Raw genomic sequence first — 19,359 nt, forward strand, 5'->3', positions numbered from 1 at the left:
AGACTGCAAACACCTTGTTAGCTGATCTCTGCGACGGAGATGTGACTCGGTCGTATTTGAGAGAAAGAGGAATACACTGGAACTTCCAGACTCCACGTTCGCCTTGGAAGGGCGGGATGTTTGAACAACTAACTGGGGTGACGAACTGTCTCCTGACAGCCTCACTAGATAGAGCCTTATTCAACGAGGAACAGGCAAGAACACTAGTTAAAGGGGCGGAGTGTGTTGTCAACAACTGTCCTCTTACTTATTGATGTGATGCCCGCGAGGATGAAGTTCTCAGTCTGCCGTATCTCCTACGAGGTAGGACTATCCATTTGCTGCCTGCTGCAGCACCGGACGAGAGTATGCTTGATAACTTCACCACCAAGAAGATTCGAGCTGAATACTTCAAATTAGCTGACGCTCTACGTACCTTTAGGTTACGTTGGAGCGCCGAGTATCTACAGGTTCTACACCAACGTCATGATTTCGTCCCTGGTACACCAACTCCACTCCGATGTGATAACGTCGTCTTAGCGAAAAGATCGACCACCATCGTAAAGGTTGGCCTCTTGGAAAGATTTTACAACTCTGTTCTGGAGAGGATGATGTCGTTCGTTCAGCGAAGGTTTTGTGTGAAGGTGAAGAATATCTCGTGCCGATCGAGCACATTATCATGTTAGAGGTGAATGACCGACTTGAAGACAGTAACTGTGATGTCGTGTCAAATGAAGTGACTAACGAGGACGAACTCGTAAATGTTGAACGAAATATTGATCGTACTATGAACAACGGTGAACCTGTAGTGGTGAATATTGACAATCACAAACTAACTGATCATGAATCAGAGGCAGTGAGTGAAGAAAGTAGCCATAAACAGAATGAAGTGAATGTTGACAGAGTTAGGGGTAAATCCAAAAGGAAAACGGCTCTAGCCCAGCGAGAGAAAATGAAATATTGGCTCAGAGAGGGCAAACTATAGAGTTTTTTGAGTGTGTATAACATTGTTCCTTGAAAAGGAACGAAATGGAACTATGAGAAGGTCCAGGAACCCTTAAAGTTAGATAATTTGATAGTTTTGCATGCTACCGAGAGAGAGGAGCACCGTTCTGCCATTGTTTACATTTCATTGTTTTTGTGCATTGTATGATTGTAAGGCACGGAACAGTGTCCAATATCCTGCTTGTACTGCAAGCCGGAAGCGATTGTGGGGCCTCCAATTGTATGTGGGCCGTGAATCAGGACTGAAAGTTGTCCACTTCATACATAATTTTTTAACTTTACTGCTTTGTCTGTCATATCCGTCAGGGAGAATGTCGACAAAGTCTGCAGGGATTTTGCCAACATAAAACTCTCATCTAGTCATTTTAATATATCAGTAGAAATTGCAATCGTACATGCCGACTATGTGTCGAGTCGGGCTGATGAGGAAGTACGTGATGGTTCTGAATTGTGAAGTGCTGTAATTATTTCGTTTGTAACGTGTTCTTTATTTCAGGAAAGTGTACGGTACGTTGCACTTTCAATTAACAGGAATTTTGCACCAGAGAAACTAATTGTTGAAAGGTCCTTGTAAATCTGGAAATTTGGAACATTCTGGAAGTGGGCATATGTAAGCTGCAGCAGAGCACCTCGTGGCCTCTCTTCTCCAAACAACCAAGCGAGCCAGAATACCCGGAGGCATATTCCTGAAGTCTGGATGGAAATAGACCCTCTCGGATATTAGAACCAATCAGAGCGTGATTTGTAGCGGTGACGTCGTGAGACTCCGCCCGCGTAGCGGTACCACGTATACGCTTTTCTTAATTCTCGCAGAAGCACCAGTTATATTAATCTTATTTAACAGGTTTAATATTGGTAAATATAGTCATTATAGATGTATACAGAAAATATGTATCAACTATGTTGTACCAGCTAATATTTACGCTGGCGCTTATGCATCATAAGTTACTGAGATATGCAAGGCATATGGGACCATTGCTCAATGAAACACGCAGAAAGCCGTGCCCATGGCAGTCAGCCGCTTCATTACATAATAATTCATGCAGAAGCACCAGTTTTGAGAATATAATCTTGTGAGAGGTTAGGTTATAATATTGGTAAATATAATTATTAAAAAAAGTACCGAGATAAGCAAGGCATATGGCTGGCAACATTGCTCAATGAAACACACCAGAAGAAGAGGGCTATGATCGCATGTCAATCAGCTGTTTCGTTACGTAATACTTCACCCATTGAAAAAATGACTCAACTACTCATATTGGCCTCGACACTTAGGCATTTAGTACATGAAGTAGGCTGACAGTTTAAAATTTTTCTTACTTTGAATGTTGTTTGGAATCATTGTACATTTCAAAATGCACAAATTTTGCCCTGTTGATCATATATATTTCTTCTGCAAGTTGATTTGTTCTTTGTTGCTTATATACATATATATTTTCTATTGTTGTTTTGTAGTTTTGACTCAATGTTTTTGAAATGTACATATTTAGTCAGGTTAGGCTAGAATACGGATGGTAGGTAATTCATGTTCGGAAGTATACATGGTGTGAGACAGGAAATATAGACCTTTATTTTAGTTGCTAGGGTAAATCTATGTTGCAATAAAAAAAACATATTCTTTTAATAACATCCAACGGAAATGAGTAGCAAATTCATTCTAGTCAAAGAAAAATATACAAGAAAAAATTTTCAATTTGCACAGATATGTAATACAGCTCAAATTTACGCGGTGTATTACAACCAAGGCCATGCTCAGGTTTTGTTGTGCAGATATCCTAAACTATGCAAAAATTTTTGCTTTGCTTATATTATACATATATTACCATTGCAGCCTCGGATACCAAAAAAGCTTTCCTTTGCTGATATTTCATTGTAAATTTTAAAATCAACTGCATAGCTTGGAATAAAGGGAAAAAAAACAAATTATTTACAAAAGATTTATTTTATACAAAAGTTTATTATATACAAAAGATTACTCACACTGTACATCATACCAAAGTTGATTGACTCCAAACTGCACAGTTCCATTGTCAACCAGATACAATAAAAATGGAATAATTCATGTCTTAAGAGCTATAACAAATACATAAAATTAATACGTTGCCTTAACACTAATCAAAAACTATTGTGAAGTGTGAGAAATATGAATTCGAAAATAGGCTTCCTTTTTTCCATTTGAATCAAATATATACCAATAAAAAAAAAATACACAATGATTTGTGCCATGAGATTTCCCATTGGCCACGTTGCAGGAAATGTTGTGAGCCAAATTACGGGGACGTTTAGGTTGTGAAGACACAGCACCTGTCGGATGACGGCCTTTACACAGCGGTGCAGCTCCCCTTGGCCTGCCAGTTGAGCGTCTTGCAATGGAGGTTGGCTGACAAGGTATCTTACCTCGCCCAGCTCCACCATTCCTTATTGCACTTCAGTGCAATGTAGCAAACTATTCAACTGGTTTGCAGTTTTTACGGAATCCAGACGCCTGAGGAACTTCTTCAGTGCTAGGTCAGTATTGCTATTTCCATAGCGCGCACTGACTCTAACTATGGCATCTGCAACATCATGTGATATTTTCCTAGAGGCAAAATCATCATCATCTGAAGATGACATTGTCTCTGTTCTAGGAACTGGATCCTGTGGCTCCTCTTCCATATCCAGATTTTCTGTCTTCTCAATAACAATTTCTTTTATCTCTGCCTTGGCAGTGATCTCAAAGCCGCCATCCTCATTCAACTTTCTAAAAAATGCCACATCAGGGACCTTCTCTTGGCCAACAGCCAAAACTGCTAATCGATGGCGACTTTCACTGCTACTTAAAAATTGCTGGGGCACAGCTGTCATGCTAAACTTGGCACATGCAATTTGGTGCTTGCAAATAGCACCAGTTTGGCCTTGCATGCAAGAGCACAGTCCAATTTCAAGGTCTACATCATATTTTATGGTTGGATCAGATTCGCTCTGTACTTTATATTTAGAATTGCCAACCAATTCAACGCTGTCTAATGCAACCTTGGTCGAGATTATTGGCTTTACATGCCGCCTACTCAAGGCCACATCGACCAATCGTTGCCTCATGTATACATCGAAAATCTCGACCATAAACATCAGTAGCTGGGCCGTGTTGTATGCCTTGCATCTGAAAAAAAAATGAAGAAGCAATCCAAACTGTTTGATAAAGTAAAACTAAAACTGGGGCAGTCTGTTACAAAAATTAATGCAGTTTAACCTGAACTTTTGCCAGCATAGTTTTAAATATATACAGAATTTTTTTTTCTTAAATTTTGCCAGCATGGGTTTAAATATGTCCCTTTTCTCTCTCTTTCAAGGTAAGAAATTTCCATAAAAAATGAGTTTCTACACTTACTGACAAATCATGTTTGCCAGATCAATCAATACAGTTAACTGCAAAACATCCGGAGACCTTTGACCCATAGTATTTTCATTGCAGTATAGAGGTTTTTAATTAAACTGGAGCAACTCTCAGCTATTTGGATACCACTTGTTCTTTCCTGTTCCTTTCAATATGCATACTATTGAGCAGTTTTTCAACATTTTTATGCCAATATAATTTTTTTTATTATTATTATTATGTAGTGTCTAAAACACGCACACACACAAAACACACAATATATATATATATATATATATATATTATATATATATATATATATATATATATATATATATATATATATATATATATATATATATATATATATAGAGAGAGAGAGAGAGAGAGAGAAAGAGAGAGAGAGATAGATACACACACACACTCTAAGATCAGAGCCCACCAATTTCAGCAAGAGGTCATGGCAACTTTCAAGGCAGTGTCATCACTTGCTTAGTGGGAGAACTTCAGTTTTGTGAAATTTCAAAGCAATAACATCCACCCAACTCCAACCCACCCTCAGCAACTCTCAAGGAAAGTAAAAAGTAGCATCAGTTAAACACATATGCAGGCTCATTAAGTATCAGTATATGTACTTTCTTAAATGATGTAATGGCAGATATTACCTGTATAATGTACTTATGAATCCTTACCTACTGAGAACAATATCCTTGATTATGCACATTGTTGACTCGCAGAAATTATTTGTATGGTGCCCTCGTAACAATGTACCAGCTCGAAAAGCTATTGCCCATTCTTCCTTCCTTTCAACCAAGGATGCCACATAACTGAAAGTTAAGAAAATATGCTCATTAAAACAAGATTTAAATATGCCAAAAGGAAATTAAAATGGTTAATTAAACAGCAGGACATACAACATTGCAATTTGAAAAGTAAACTTAGTGATAGAATCAATTTTCTTTTCAATTCTGTTCAACTCTTCATTCAAAAGGATCAAAGACCTTGGATTTCATACCAACTTGTTGAATTATAAACAATGGTGACTGACTTTACACTTTAATGAACTATAAAAAAAAGGACACTTATAGGGACAGATAGCTGAAGCAATAGTGCACTGAATGCTTCTAAAACTGGACTATTTCAAATTACCTTTTGAAAATAGGATATGTAGCCATGAGAGAACAGGATTGGAGAGACTGCCACACCTTATTAAACTCTGGTTTTGAACTGGCATAAACAAGACTTTTCATGGCAGCCATAAGGTCTTGACGATTATCCTTTTGAATTCTATGTTTAGAATCCAATAGCCAACGCCATACCTGCTGAAGCAGGTGGAAAATACATAGGAAACGGTTTGCTGTGGGCCAAGTTGCAGCTAGACTTTTTCTTTCAGCTTCACAGTTGTCAGTCATGAATGACTGTGGAGCCCCTCTGCCATAAAAAGCACATTCACCTAGTATCTCCTTAATCATACCAAAGCCTGCCAAGCACAAAACAGAACATTAAATATAATTTATAGAAAATATTATTACTGGTATGGATGTTAACAAACAGAATTATAAATTAAATCATCATAATTGCATTATCTGTAATATACAATGGCCTAGTTGGGCACAAACACCTTCTTACTAAATGCATTTACAAATTGTACTGTATATGTGTAAAACATTGTGCAAATACTTCTTTAAATTTTGTTCACCAAAGAAGAGTAAGGAAAAAAAGTAGACTAACAAAATTCTTGGAGGTGACTGTGCTTGGCACCAGGAAAGTAGTATCACTTACAGAGGAATACAAATTAAATTTTTGCTTAGGAAAATATATATTGTATGTACTGAACTTTCATACCATCAAAGCAAAGTCAACAATTAGAAAAGATTTTTCAAGAGGTTAGGCGAGTTCTGAGTGAAGGTAGGAATCTAGTGATAGAATACCTGTATTAAGATGAAAGTATGGAGCAGACCCATATGCAATACAATAAGTCATAAGTGGCTCCCCCCAAATATCCCAGGGTCTTGTGAGTGAGCATGGATTTTGTATTTGAAAGCATGCTATTTAGTCATAAAAATTTTCCCAACGTGCCTCTGAAAAAGTTAACATAAAGAATAAAATCATTCATGTAAACTACAAACCTCTGGTCAATGTTACTTGATCTCGACATGATGTGAACAACACAGCCAAAGGAACAGCACCAGCTGGTCCTGCACAAATAAAAGGTATGATAGCTGTGTTCAGTTGGTCTACAGATCCTGTGGCATGCACAAAAACAACTTCCGAGGCTTCTCTTAGATGTTCATGAACCCTCTTCATGAAGGGAGTTACCAAAACCACACAGAATCGTTCATTGTTGTGCTCAACTTTAATCTGTACTTCTGGGTTATCAGCTGCATACTTGTGGATAGCATTAAACATAGGCAACGTGTTCAATCCACCATGTTGTTCTTTTACCCATTGGGTCTGCATATATTCCACAGATTTGAGAGATGGATTGACAGATTTGTTTGCTTGTCCTCTCAAATCATCAACCAACTCTAATTTCATAAGATGGTGTCAGTGAGCCATCGGTGTTGTCATACCTGTAAATATTCTAATGTTACCTGACAATCGCATTCCTACACAAAAATAAACCTTACTATAGAAGTTATGATATATATACATATTTCATTATAATGACTTACCAAAACACTGTAAAAGCTTTTATCTCTTTAAAATCGACACGTCCGAGATATAAATTTTCAAACTTTGTTTGGAACGCTGATATAATTGGCGGGAGACCCAACCCCACCGGATGCCGGTGGGGGTGGTGTGGAAGGTGACATACCCATGAACCCAGGTCAGTTTCATTCTCGGGCGTATTGTGAACGCATCTCGTTATTCTTCTTCACTGTCTATCTTATTTCAGGAGGGGGTAAGGGACTCGCCGGGGCACTTTCTTAGGTTTTATTTTTATAACACTATAATAGTTCACACAGGCAGCCACACTGGACTTAGAAATTTTTCTTGGTTTCAGAGAGGAGAGCAACACAGATCTTACCCAGAAAGGGTTCAAGTTAACTCTAACTAAAAATTGATCAAAATGAGCTCTGGACCTATGTGGAAGAAAACTCCTCCTCTTTGAGGAAGCCTACTTTAGTCTTAATGGTTCAATTTCAACTCCCACTTTTGGCAAAGGACAAATCAGGTCAATTTTGCTGACCTTTCATTTAATAATCACGTCTATAGCTCCTCCTTACGTTCCCATATCTCAACATTGGTTGTTTAGTCTACAACTCGAAACTCCAATCTACTTGGTCTCACGGCCTACTTGGTCTGACGCTCTATCAGTTCAAGTTATCGACCCCGTCTCTCTCTCTCTCTCTCTCTCTCTCTCTCTCTCTCTCTCTCTCTCTCTCTTTTATGAATAATCATGATCAGTGAATTTCATACATTATTCATTGTAAAAATACTTTCAAATTCACATTGCATAACACATACAATATAAATTGTGACATTGCAGTTTTCTAGTTGAATTTAATTCCACTAGATAATTATTATAGTAAAATTCTTTTTACAAAAACTTTGAAACAGGTAAATACAAGAACATTACACTAAGTTTGACTGCATTTCAAGAAAAGTGTTATTTTACCTTGCTCAAAGTACCTCTCGAATGTATCTCGGGTACTTGATGTTACTCTCAGTTGATTAAGAGCATCTGCAGAATCAAGGGGATGATTATGCCACCCATGGATTTCAATAAAACATGGAAAAGACTCCATAAGCTTGTCCCTTTTAAGGGATTGCTTATGAATGATCCTAATTGTGGCATCGACGAAAACTTCACAACTGAGAATGAAATAAATAAATATAATTAGCATATATATTATATATATAAATAATGCTGCATATTTTATGACACAAAGTTTTAATAAATATACAAGCAGAGACAACCGTGTGCGTCTCTATAAATCACTAAGAGCAATCTTAAAAATAGAATTCACATATCTACTCACAACTGCAGTTATTGAATGTCAATTATGCTAAAAAAAATTAAAAACGTTGTGCATCGGGGAAGAGTTCATGAGTTCATGCTTAGAAGGAATTGGCTTACCCAAACAACCAGTTCAACTTCCTCAAAGGGGTCTAGCCCCCTATGTTAAGGTAGGGCATTATAGGTGTCTCCTATCATTAGGTGGGGGGAGCCCCTCAGGTTAAGTGGTTTAGGTAGCCTATAAATAGGTCAGGGTAGCTAGGCCTAGTTCCTTTTACACCCAATTACTAATTAGACCCATTTTTGTTTTAGCGACTGAAGGGCTGGATAATTGGAGCTTGAAAGAAATGCATCCAAATGGCATTGGCTACCCTTAGGTTCTCCACAATTTGTCCTAGCAGCGTGTCACAAATTTGGAATTTTGGTCCTGGGGGACAATGTTGATGCCCTATTTATCCTATTTTAGCAATCAATTAGGAGGGTGCAGGGATCTGCTCCACTCAAATCTAGTTTCAGTAAGCATAAAATTATATAATTTTAAAGCCTTAGTTCCTGTGGACTGAGCACCAAACTTATGGGCTGCCCGAGGACAACTGAAAATTGCCATATTTCAGCACTTTGGTAGGTAAAACTTTATCAAGATTGTGTGGCCTTCTGTAATTCCACAGTAAGAAGTAGCCTAGGCCAGGCAGGTCCCAATGTACAAGAAACAGATGTTCCAAAAATGATCGTTGAAAAAGTAATGTCACCCTGCAGCGGCTGGGATCAATGTGTCAATAACGAGTATGGTTTCTTAGGTAGTCAAGCAATAGCCTAGGCTAGCTGTGTCCATGGGTAAAGTAGTGTAGACCACCGAACGGTTGTAGCCCCTTGTATGCAGTGTAGGGGGTCAGCTTGTATGTACGGTAGGATGGATGGATTATGGAATTTAGGGCATAGCCCAAGCGCTGGGACCTATAAGATCATTCAGCGCTGAAATGAAAGTATGGCTAGATGGAAAAATGAGAAATGAAATGAAAATGATAAACTGATGACAATGCGGCACTTGAACAGGACTGTACATCAGCAAAGGCCATTTTACTCTCCCCCCCCAGCATTCCGATCATCCAAAGTTATGAAAGATCGTTTTGGCCAGGGGGGCCGTATGTACGGTAGGGGTTAAGTGCATATGTATTTGTTTGTTTGTATGGTGTTTTTACGTTGCATAGAACCAGTGATTAATCAGCAACAGGAGCTTGTATGTACGGTAGGGGGTTAGCCACACAGCCATTTTCCTTGTGTTAGGCTAATTGCGGTCATCTCTGTTTCCCCCCACCCAAAAAACCTGGTTTCCCAACAGGGATCCCCTTACCTTTTTACGAAAATTACGACAGAAACTCCGATTTTTGCCCTTTAGCCTATTTTGTGTGTGTTCCCCCACCCAGGTTTCCTGAAGAGGTCCCCCTTACTGTTTGTAGGTATAGGCTTTTGTATAATATTTTACTGCATGTTTTCGAAAATGAATCCACTCCCAAACATACGTTTTTCGGGTGTAGCTATTTTTGGCTATACATAGGTCACGCAAGCTTTGTAAAGTTTTATCCTTTGGTCTTGGGTAAGGCCTGCCTCTTACGTGTAAGCCTATTCAGGTATGGCCTAAGACTAGGTTTTCGGTTAGACTTCTTAAATATGAATCAGTAAAATTACATGGAAAAATACTACTTACCCAGTAACAGTCTTCTTCACACCTTTGTGCTTGAATTTGTTGCTGTGATGGCAGAGTAATTTTTGACGAAATAATTTCTTCACTCCAACAGGGTACAGTTTATAGGAGTTGAAACACATACAATTCTTGATGTTGAATATTTCTCTCCACTTGTCGAAATCTTCCCTTGATTTAGCATTAGTTTAAGCGCACGAAATCTTGATTTTTCTGCAAAATAATATTATGGAAGCCACTGCCTTCAAAATCTAGCAACTCGGGATTTCTTGTACACTCCATGTGACTAAAGTACAAGTAACACGCGACGAAAACAGACTACAAGGACTACAGACTACAGACTCAATCAATTCGACAGAAGTTACAGAAAAGGAACAGCACAGCAGCACATGCAGTTTGTTTACATTGAGCAATGGTGCCATATACCTTGCGTACTCAGACTCTCAGTACCTTTTTATAATAGTAAGCGCCAGCGTAAATGCTAGCTGGTACAGCATAGTTGATACATATATTCTGTATGCATCTATAATAACTAATATATTTACCAATATTATAACCTATTATATAAGATTAATATTTTCAAAACTGGTGCTTTTGTAAGAATTAAGAAAAGTTTATAGGTGGTAATGTAAAGTCACCACATCGGCGCCAGGATAGTGTTTCGGCGGCGCCATTAATTAAGTCTCCGCTGAGCTTGTTTTCTTTGGTGACTTCCCATTTTCTTCAAGCTCAATTAGTCACGCCTAAAACGTGCCAGGTCACGCATTTTAATCATTTTTACTTTATGGTATTTATACGAATGTCACACATTGTGTATCACATGTTTCTTCATTCACAGGCATCAAGACTGTATCCATATTGTAGCTCTGTATGTTTTGTATTGTAATTTGTACATGTTCACTGCATATTATTGTTTATTGTTTCGACCTCAGGTCACAGTCAATTCCATTGTCTCTCGCGGCCCGGCGTCAGTCGGCCGCAATATAAGCTGCCTGGATCTGTAATAAAGTAGCAGTAACTTTTACCTGCTCGTTTCTTTGACACCTTACAGTGGTGACCCCCGGAGTATCCCGGAGCCATTAGCGGACTCACACGGCGACTCAGTCTTGGCTCCAGGATTTCTCCAAAACGCTCTTAGCGGCCTAAACACAGCGCTGTAACCAGCGTTTGAGCGTGCTGACTCTCGTCGGCGTACCCCACCAGCGTCACTAGCGGAACCACACGGCGCCGCGAAAGTGCGTACTGACGCGAGTACCCCACTCCAGTAAGGGGTCAAAGGAGCGAGCATGGACGCGGATATCCCCTCCTTCATGCAGTTAAACGCGACCCCGCGGACTCGGAGGTTTACCTACCTCCCCATCACAGCCGCGCCGCCCCGCATCGAGGCCCTCCCGCAACTCCACACCAGCGCCCGAACACACGACGGCGGGCAACACAATCGCGGGCCGCCTTCACGTAAAGCTGCCGCCCGTTTACGCAGGGGAACCCATCGATGTGGCTGCGCAGGGTGGAGAGCCACTTCAGAATCGCGGACCTCACGGACGAAATCCTACAGGCCGACACAGTGCTCAACGCCCTTCCGGAGGACGTGTACAGAAAAACTCATCTCGCGAGTACCGAAACACACACCCACATACAGCACCACAAAAAGTTCCTCCTCGAAGCTTGCTCCCTGCCCATCGCCGAGCGGGCCGCCCGTGCTATCGACCTTGCCATAAATCCATGCCACGACCTCAATTCAAGAGACGGCAGGGGCATGGTCGTAGATCTCCTGTCACTACCAGACTTGGGTTGCAAAAAGAAGCGGCAGGAGATAAGCTTCACACGGGAAATCTACCTTCGCCAACTCCTCCCGGAGGTCGCAACCAGATCGCTCACCCCTACACCATGCCTGTCGAGGACCTCATAGAGACGGCGCAACACCTCACAGACTCCGTCAAGGCTTCACAGCGGCTAAAACCGGCCACACAGCCGGTCAGCTCCGTCCAGCCTGAAGAGGACGTGAGAGCAGCCCGTCAACGCCATCGCCAACAGACGTCCACCGAACCACAGCAGATGGAGGTCCCCGGGCTTCTGTCGCTACCACAAGTGGTTCGGAAAGGACGCCCGAAACTGCCTGCCGCCCTGCTCGTTCACCCGTTCAAAAAACGGGGGGCGGCGGCCAGCAGGACAGGCCGCCATGGCAGCCGAAGAACCCAGGGCCTCAAAAACAGTAGGTTTTTACGTCCGCGACACCGTCTCCGGCAGGATGATGCTGGTCGACACAGGAGCCTTTAAATCGGTCTTCCCAGCATCCAGAGAGGACCGCAACCAGACACCAGACCCGGCCGCTTTCTGACGGCCGCCAACGGAACCCCATCCTCTCCTACGGCACCAGGCTCCTGTCGATCTCCATCCTTGGCCAGAGTTACTCCTGGGACTTCATCGTCGTGGACGTGGAACCCCACTCCTGGGGGCCGATTTTCTGGCGCACTTCGGCCTGCTAGTCGACGTGGGGCGCAAGCGCCTCCTCGATACCGACTCCTGCCGGTCTCTCCCGTTAACGGCTGGACCCAGACCCACCATCAGCGCCGTCGCCCCCCACCAGTATGCACACCTACTGTCGGAGTTCCCTGAGGTATTTAAGCCCGAGCTTCGCCAAGTCCACGGGGCCCCAGCCAAGCACGGCATATACCACCATATAGTGACTAAAGGGCCCCGACACATGCGAAGTTCCGCAGGCTTCCCCTCAGCGCCTTCAGGAGGCGAAAAAGCATTCGCGGAGATGGAACAGATGGGCATCTGCAGGAAAGCCTCCAGTCCATGGGCCTCCCCCTCCACATGGTGCAGAAACCGGACGGCTCCTGGAGACCCTGCGGCGACTACAGGCGGCTCAACATTGCAACAGAGCCCGACCACTACCCTCTACCCAACATGCAAGACCTCACGGCCTCCTTTCACGGGGCCAAAATATTCACTAAATTGGACCTTCTTAAATCTTATTTCCAGGTACCTGTTGCGCCAGAGGACATACCAAAGACAGCCATCATCACGCCCTTCGGGTCCTATGTGTTCGCCTTCTCCACCTTCAGGCTGAGGAACGCCGGGGCCACCTTCCAGCGGCTCATGGACAGCATCCTGGGGTACCTAAAATTCTGCGTCTGCTCGTCGACGACATTCTCATATTTTCCAGGTCTCTGGCGAACACCAGAGACACATCAAAGCAGTCCTCCAGCGCCTCCAAGAGAACGGCCTCGTCGTCCGTTTCGACAAGTGTACCTTCGGCGTCCAGAAAGCAGAATTCCTGGGTCACGAGGTGTCTCCGACAGGCGTCCGCCCTCTTACATCGAAAGTGGCAGCCGTAGCCAAGTTCCCGACACCCACCTCCATCAAGGCCGTCCAGGAGTTCCTTGGGATGGTAAACTTCTACAGGCGGTTCATCCCGGGATCGCGCACACCACGGCCCCTGACAGAAGTCCTAAAGGTCAACCGAAGTCCCTGTCTTGGGGACCCAGCCAGCAGCAGGCCTTTTCCCTGACGAAGGCCGCCCTCACCAAGGCAACCGCCTTGGCACACCAGGATCCCAAGGCTCCCCTCCAGCTGACGACAGACGCCAGTAACGTCGCCTGCGGTGCTGTTCTGGAGCAAATCATCAACGGCGCCCCCCAGCCCATCGCCTTCTTCAGCAAGAAGTTCAGTCCCGCAGAGACCCGCTACAGCACCTTCGACAGGGAACTCTGCGCGATGTACCGCGCAGTTCGGCACTTCAAGTTCCTCCTGGAGGGGACGCCCTTCACAATCTTCACAGACCACCAGCCACTGGTTCACGCCTTCACGAAGCAGGGGGACGCATGGTCCTCCAGACAGCAGCGCCACCTCTCAGCCATAGCCGAATTTACCTGTTCCGTCAGGTACCTCCCGGCAAGAAAAATCCGTAGCAGACGCCCTCTCCAGAGTCGAGTTGAACGCAGTGCAGCTTGGTGTAGATTACCAGGACCTTGCCAGAGAACAGGCCGCTGACCCAGAAACCCCAGCATACCGCACCGCCATCACATCCCTCAAGTGGCGGGACGTGACCCTCGCCCCGAAGGCCCCAGCCTGCTCTGTGACATCAGCACAGGCCAGCCCGCCCTTGGTTCCAGCCTCACGCCGCCAGGTATTCGACATAATTCACGGCCTCTCACACCCCTCCGGCAGGACCACGCCAAACTGCTTTCAAAAAGTTCGTCTGGCACGGGTGCAAAAAGGACGCCACGGCCTGGGCAAAACAGTGCCTGCAGTGCCAGACCAGTAAAGTGGGTCGTCACACGCAGTCGGGGGTAGGCGAGTTCCCACAGCCAGGGCGCCGCCGCCCACATCCACATCGACGTCGTCGGGCCCCTTCCCCATCAGGCGGATCCAGATACCTCCTGACGGTGGTAGACCGTTCGACGAGGTGGCCCGGCCACACCCATGCAAGAAGCCACCGCCAGCGCGTGCGCTGAGGCCCTGCTCTCCAGTTGGGTTGCCGCCCGGCGTCCCGGACCACATCACAACCGACAGGCCCCGCTTTCCTCTCCGAGTTGTGGTCTGCCCTGGCTCAACTGCTGGGAACCACGCACCACACCACCACAGCGTACAACCCAGCGGCCAACGGCCTGGTCGAACGGTTCCACAGGTCCCTAAAGTCATCCCTCATGGCCCGCTGCACCGCCGAGGACTGGAAACATCAGCTGCCGTGGGTCCTCCTCGGGTTGAGGACCGCCCCAGAGCCGACGGCACCCCATCCGCAGCTGAACAAACCTACGGGGAACCCCTCGTGGTGCCGGGAGAGCTCGTGACGGATGAACGCCACTCCCCATCACTGCAGAGGCTCCGCGATGTGGCGGCAAGTTCGCCCCTTGCAGGCGCTCATACATCGACAAAAGCAACCACCTTCATGCCGCCACAGCTGTCATCCGCCACCCACGTCTTCGTCAGAGTCGACGCCGTCCGTCCACCACTAACTAAGTCCTACAGGGGACCCTTCCGCGTGCTGCAACGGAACAGCAAGGCGTTCCAGCTGGCACTCCCAGGCAAGGACGACTGGGTTTCCATAGACCGGCTAAAGCCTGCCTTCCTGTCGGAGAGTCCCGGCAGCGACGCAGCACCCCTTCCGCCCAACCGCACTCCAGCACGCCCTCACCCCCGCAGGCGCGGCCGCTCCAGGAAGGGACCGCCCAACCAGCAGCCTCACAGGCGGGAGGCCCCTCCGTTATCTTCAAGGAGCCGCGGCACCCTTCAGCGTCCCAGCAGATACAGGGATTAGTCAGACGCGTCCCTAGTCTTGGGGGGGGAGTATTTGTAAAGTCACCACATCGGCGCCAGGATAGTGTTTCGGCGGCGCCATTAATTAAGTCTCCGCTGAGCTTGTTTTCTTTGGTGACTTCCCATTTTCTTCAAGCTCAATTAGTCACGCCTAAAACGTGCCAGGTCACGCATTTTAATCATTTTTACTTTATGGTATTTATACGAATGTCACACATTGTGTATCACATGTTTCTTCATTCACAGGCATCAAGACTGTATCCATATTGTAGCTCTGTATGTTTTGTATTGTAATTTGTACTCGTTCACTGCAATTATTGTTTATTGTTTCGACCTCAGGTCACAGTCAATTCCATTGTCTCTCGCGGCCCGGCGTCAGTCGGCCGCAATATAAGCTGCCTGGATCTGTAATAAAGTAGCAGTAACTTTTACCTGCTCGTTTCTTTGACACCTTACAGTAACACTAGGAGGGCGGAGTCTCACAACGTCACCGCTCCAAAACACGCTTTGATTGGTTCTAATATCCGAAAGGGTCTTTTTCCTTCCAGACTTCAGGTTGATGACCGAAACTCAATAAAACATCTAAAGGGGCCCATACACGTTCAAAAAAAGCGTCAAAATTTTGCATCAAAATTTTGATGCAAAATTTGAGTGTGTGTAGGACGTTTTGATGTCAAAAAAAGATTTGAAGCAAAATTTTGATTGATCAAATCCGTTTGATATTTTTTGACGAGTCGTAAAATTTTTGATGCGTGTGTGGGCTCCTGTCAAAATTTTGATCAAACTTTTTAGTTCGCAGGTGACTGACGAGGAGATAGGACCGCCATGTCTGTGAAGAAGGAGGCCGAAAAGAAATTTTTGATTGAAGTTTTAGGAGAATTCTGTCAGCAGTATTTTAAAAACGCTGACATTATCATAATCGAATTTACTTGCTAGGATAATTATCCAAGGATTCTCTCTCTCTCTCTCTCTCTCTCTCTCTCTCTTCCAAAAAAAAAAAAAAGGAACAGACAGTGGAAAATCATACAAGGATCCATTTCAACCAAGACAAAATCCACGCGGGATGGGCTTACATTACAGCTAAACCTGCGTTTCTTTTTTATTATTTTTTTTTTACTCTGTCTCCTGTTTTACACAAAAAATTAAACTATATAACTAACAAATACCTCAGGACAGCGCAAAAATGAGAAATATCCAACAACCAGATATAACTGGAATCATGAACCTTCCCTTACCCAAGCACTTATTATCAACCATAATTATTATTCGTTATAACCTTCCATATTATTCGTTATAACCTTTACGTTTCCGACATTTTCCTCTGCGTCAGAGCGTGGAATGTGAAAAACTTCTCTTGCAAAAGGTGAGCTGAATTTCTACAAAATGGCCTCTTCAACTAATAGCTATCGTTTCAATGAAACAAGGAATATTTCCACTTCATCTTTTCCTCTGTTCATGATGCTCACAATGCCAACACTAGCGCTATGGCCACTGATGCATCCATGTCGAAGATTTTGACGATACTGAATTTTGATGGGAAAAACGCCTAAACGTGTGTGGGCAATTATGCATCAAAATTTTGTATCAAAGTTACACGTCAAAATTTTGATGCAAAATTTTGACGCTTATTTTGAACGTGTATGGCCACCTAAGTCCTGCACCGTCGTTTTCATCAGTCTTAATCGAGGCCATCCTATGTTTTGCGTGGACATGTATCACGTCCAGTGATAGTGATGTGTTGGTATATATAGCATACTACAATTCTTCATTCTTACCTGCAAGGTAAATATGATGTATTTAGTATTTGAGGTTTGGTCCCATTCTCGTTACAGATGTCCGAGGATGAAGGGTAATAAAGCTATATATTTCAGCTCGTGTTTATTTGCTCTACTACATTTGGGAAGAAGGCGGTAAGAGGTGTATACAAAATACAAAAAGCTTATATAATAAAATCATAACAAGCATATGATCATCGGAGCTCGATACATAATAAGGAATTATATTCTACATACATGAGGTAGAATTTATAGGATTGAAGCCTGTGTGTCGGATTCGATACTAACTCAGTAATAATTGATTATATTTATACTGTAAGGCATTACGTAACATCTAGCTGTAGCTTTGAACTGAACGCGTCTACGGACAGCACAGACGTTAAAACATACAATACAGATGGAGCTGTATACGCTCACTCGTTTAGTCCTAATACAAGTAAGTTTGTTAGATTTTAGACAATTTTTAGTGTCTTAGTAAGCGACCCACACTCGGTCCAGTGTTCGGTCTTTGTGTATGGAATTACTTTCAGTTTGTCATTGGTAGCGAAGCCTACATTGTTAGATTTAAAGTAAAGCGCTGACTCCCTCGGTGCAATTCCTTTTTCTGTGATTTTGATTCGTGTATTTCTCAGTGACCACGTGGTCATCAGTTTGCTAGCCCAGCTATAGCCAGTGTTAAAGTAATGTTCATGCAAATTGATTGTATTTCTGGTAATTAACGTAAATGTGAATAGCTCGGGTATATTTTGTATTGCCATAGTTAATTTTTTGTAATAAATCTTGAAAATGCCCTCGTGTTTAGTATAGCTGCCACTGTTTGTAATGGTTCAGTGTCGGTGTCTTTGTTAGACTTTATATCAGGCCCAGAACATTGGGCAAGAGCCAGATTCACTGAGCTGCTGTGGAGAAATTTCTCGACAGTACCCTTACTAATTCTGTCTTTACACTCATTTCCCTGACTTGCAACTCTGCGCACCTTCAGTAGCCTACAGCCTTTAAGTTCTTGCAATACTTTCTTTGTGGTGACTTTGCTAGTGTGTTGGTGGGTTATAGGGCGGGAGAGGGCAATTACTTTCGATAGGTAGGCCTACAATGTCAGTTAGTAGTGGTCAGTGGGATGGGGAAAATGTCCCGAATGATGTTATATCTTGAGACCTTTATATTTAGATTGAAATTCTCCCCCTTATGGACATCAAGATGCTGGAGTATGTGAGATCCTCAGACTTTCTTGACGATGGCATCTGCTGTCACTGAGAAGTGCAAAGTGTGAACGACAGTGTGACATCTTTTCTCAAGGTTCATGCAAGGTGCTTCCCGAGTGGCTTTTTTCTTTTTCGTGCAGGGTTGCGTATGCCAGCCATCTTTCTTATTATGGTTGTGAGGAGTGAAATTCAGCTTCAGAAGACTTAGAGTACAGTTTTTTTTTTTCAGACGATTCTTTCGTCTATCGGCGGCACTAGAGAGGGAGAGTTGGTTAAGGGTTCATCTAGTGTTGAGGGTATTATAGCACTAGGAGGGAGGAAGTCTACGTCACATGATACCCCACAACCCTCGAGTTGATGGACAAGAATAATAATATCATCATCGTTGGCGATGATATTAGGAATATTAAACTACTGCCATTTGTCCTGATTCTCTTAGATGATTTTGAATCTTAGCTACAAAAAGGCGAATCCTTGAATAGTTTCTACAGAGAAACAATTCTCTCTCTCTCTCTCTCTCTCTCTCTCTCTCTCTCTCTCTCTCTCTCTCTCTCTCTCTCTCTCTCTCTCTCTCTCTCATGAGCAACAAGTCTTATTTCATTCACGTGGCTACTCCAACTTTTTAACTAGCCCCTTTTTAAGCAGGTGCGATTATGCATTTTTCATTGTCTGTTCATTATGAAAACTATCATTCTCTGAGAAAATTTGCAAGTATTAGGTTTATGGTACGCTATCCTAACTAAATTGTTCTATCACTTAAGCTGTGCAAGGAAGCATTTTCTAATATATTTAAATCTTACTTTTCTTGGTTTACGCGAGCAACGTATTTATTTGTCTCTGTTTACAATTCGACTTTTACATCATTGTTGTCAGATGAAACTGGAAACGATCAACATTCCAGAATGATCGCAACTCCACTCGTCTCTGCATACCAAAGAAATTGTTTTGGCAGTGAATGTCTGAATGTTTTTGTTTTTTTTTCCGCTTACTAAATATATAGACATAATAATAATTATTATTATTATTATCATTATGATTATTATTATTCAGATGAACCCTGTTCATATGAAACATACCCACAAGGGCCATTCACTTGAAATTCAAGCTTCCAAAGGGTA

The 19,359-nt window shown here is 43.3% G+C and overlaps 1 pseudogene; it reads right to left on the reverse strand.

The window, feature by feature from the left end:
• Window positions 1–2,930: 2,930 nt before the first annotated feature.
• Window positions 2,931–10,488, reverse strand: LOC136847092 (uncharacterized; annotated as a pseudogene).
• Between the last annotated feature and the right edge of the window lie 8,871 nt (window positions 10,489–19,359).

This window comes from Macrobrachium rosenbergii, chromosome 16, assembly GCF_040412425.1.
Source record: "Macrobrachium rosenbergii isolate ZJJX-2024 chromosome 16, ASM4041242v1, whole genome shotgun sequence".
Taxonomy (NCBI): Eukaryota; Metazoa; Arthropoda; class Malacostraca; order Decapoda; family Palaemonidae; genus Macrobrachium; species Macrobrachium rosenbergii.